The sequence below is a fragment of the Heteronotia binoei genome, chromosome 6, assembly GCF_032191835.1.
Source record: "Heteronotia binoei isolate CCM8104 ecotype False Entrance Well chromosome 6, APGP_CSIRO_Hbin_v1, whole genome shotgun sequence".
Lineage (NCBI taxonomy): Eukaryota > Metazoa > Chordata > Lepidosauria > Squamata > Gekkonidae > Heteronotia > Heteronotia binoei.
Window position 1 is genome coordinate 100,839,870 of NC_083228.1, and position 2,210 is coordinate 100,842,079.

The following is a 2,210-nucleotide window of genomic DNA, read 5'->3' on the forward strand; positions in this document are numbered from 1 at the left end:
ATTTATTTTATTAATTGTATGCTGCTTCAAATATTGTATTGTTATTTATGTAGCCTATCAATGTGCTTTGCAGGGTAATAGCCTGAAAATTGATCCTGCCCCAAGGAGCTAACAAACTGCAATTTGACACAGGGGAGGCACCAATAGGAGAGGAGGAAGAGGAGGGAACAGCTAACAAGGGAAGAATATACAAATGTTAGTAGGGGTACGCTGAAGAATTGTGTCAAGAAAGGATACATTTTGTGGAGTGATCTGAAGAGAAAGGGGCAATTTGAGGTACAAGGGACAGCAAGGGAGGGGAGCCATCTGAGAGAGAACAAGACCTTTGGATGCTTGAGGATACTGAGCCTAGAGGAGTGAAGGTCAAAAGAGGAATATACTGGAATATGAGACTACAGAATTAAGGGAGCAAGGACCTGGTGGACTTTGATAGTAAGGATGAGGATTTTGTGTTGGCTCTAGGGAAACGCAGGAAACTAGTGTAAGGATTTAAGAAGGGGCAATGTTATCTACTATGGCTCAGCAGAAAGGGCTGTGGTTCAGTGGTAGAGTATCTGCTTTGCATGCAGAAGGTCCCAGGTTCAATCCCTGGCATCTCCAGTTACAGGATCTGGCAGCAGGGGATGTGAAAGACTGAGAGCCTGGAGAGCTGCTGTGAGCCTGAGTAGACAATATTGACCTTGATGGACCAAGAGTCTGATTTAGCATAAGGCAGCTCCATGAGCATTGGTTGTCAGGATTTTAGATAAAGATGAGGGAGCTGAGGTGTGGCAGTGGAAGGCCAGAAACAAGAAGTAGTCAAGATAGAAGATGACAGCAAAGAAACAGTGTTTGCACTGGCAAAGAAGGAACACAAGGTTGTGAATATGCAGGGAGCAAAGGAGAGAAAAGACAACAGAGTGCTGACTCTATCCTGTTATAAACTACATTGTGTTTAGTACTTATTAAAAGAATGGGAAGAATTTGTCAAGTTGCCTAATTTCAGTGGGGTCTGTGTTTCAGAGAGTTGCTATATGAAGACTGTTGTTCAGATAAATGCCTCAGGAACAATTCTCAGAGGCTAGAAGATGCACAGTGACAAAGAACATACTGAGTATATTTGTGTTCTGATATGACACCCTTTTACTCAGATTACCATGTTTGTATGTAATTTAGTGCCTTCAGGTCACAACACTCTGTCAGTGGAAGTGTTAGCATGAATTCATGTATAGGTAGACATGAGGGATAAAAATGTCACCAATGCTATCACAGCCAGAAGCACATGTTCCCAGACCTTGTGATGTGCTCAGAAATCCATAATGATATAATCTAAATATAGAATTAGGCACTGTATGCCCAGATGAAGCACAGCCTTATCAGCCCATGTCATAAAGAGGAAAAGGCAAAGAAACTAGTCCTCTCTCATTCAGAACACAGAGCATTGCTCATATTATTTTTACTAATCCTTCAGTCACAAAATAGGTCCTCCATATTCCTGCCATAATCCTCATGGAGCCATTTCTCACTCCCTTTGCTAATCCCCTCACCAAACCCATTCATGTCAGTAAAAAAAAAATGCATCCAGCTGTTCCCTATCCCTTGTGTCTGTCAGGAACAAGTTATGGCTTGAGATGGCACTGTTGTTTGTATTGCTGGTATTATTATCCTTGCTCATTAATGATTATGTTGTTGTATTTGCATCTATATCAGGGGTGGCCAGCAGTAGCTCTCCAGATGTTTTTTGCCTACAACTCCCATTAGCATGGCCAATGGCTGGGGCTGATGGGAGTTGTAGGCAAAAAACATCTGGAGAGCTACCATTGGCCACCCCTAATCTATATGATGCACTAACCCCATTCTGTGATTGTATTCATGAATACTAACCCCCTTGATTTCTTTTTAGGTGTTTAGTATTTTGTGTATAGTGGGATGTTCCAGGTCTGCAGGTGAAAGAGGAGCATGGGGAGACAGCTCTAATCTAGTCTTCTAGGGTTGCCAAGTCCAATTCAAGAAATATCTGGGGACTTTGGGGGTGGAGCCAGGAGACTTTGGGGGTGGACCAGGAGACATTGGGGCGGAGCCAGGAACAAGAGTGTGACAAGCATAATTGAACTCCAAGAGAGTTCTGGCCATCACATTTAAAGGGACAGCACACCTTTTTAAATGTCTTCCTTCCATAGGAAATAATGAAGGATAAGGGCACCTTCTTTTGGGGCTCATAGAATTGGACC

At 42.9% G+C, this 2,210-nt stretch overlaps 1 non-coding gene across 1 annotated transcript; it reads left to right on the forward strand.

The window, feature by feature from the left end:
* Positions 1-531: 531 nt before the first annotated feature.
* TRNAA-UGC (transfer RNA alanine (anticodon UGC)) lies at positions 532-600 on the forward strand. The gene has a single exon. It is a non-coding gene; the product is annotated as a tRNA-Ala (tRNA).
* The last annotated feature ends 1,610 nt before the right edge of the window (positions 601-2,210 follow it).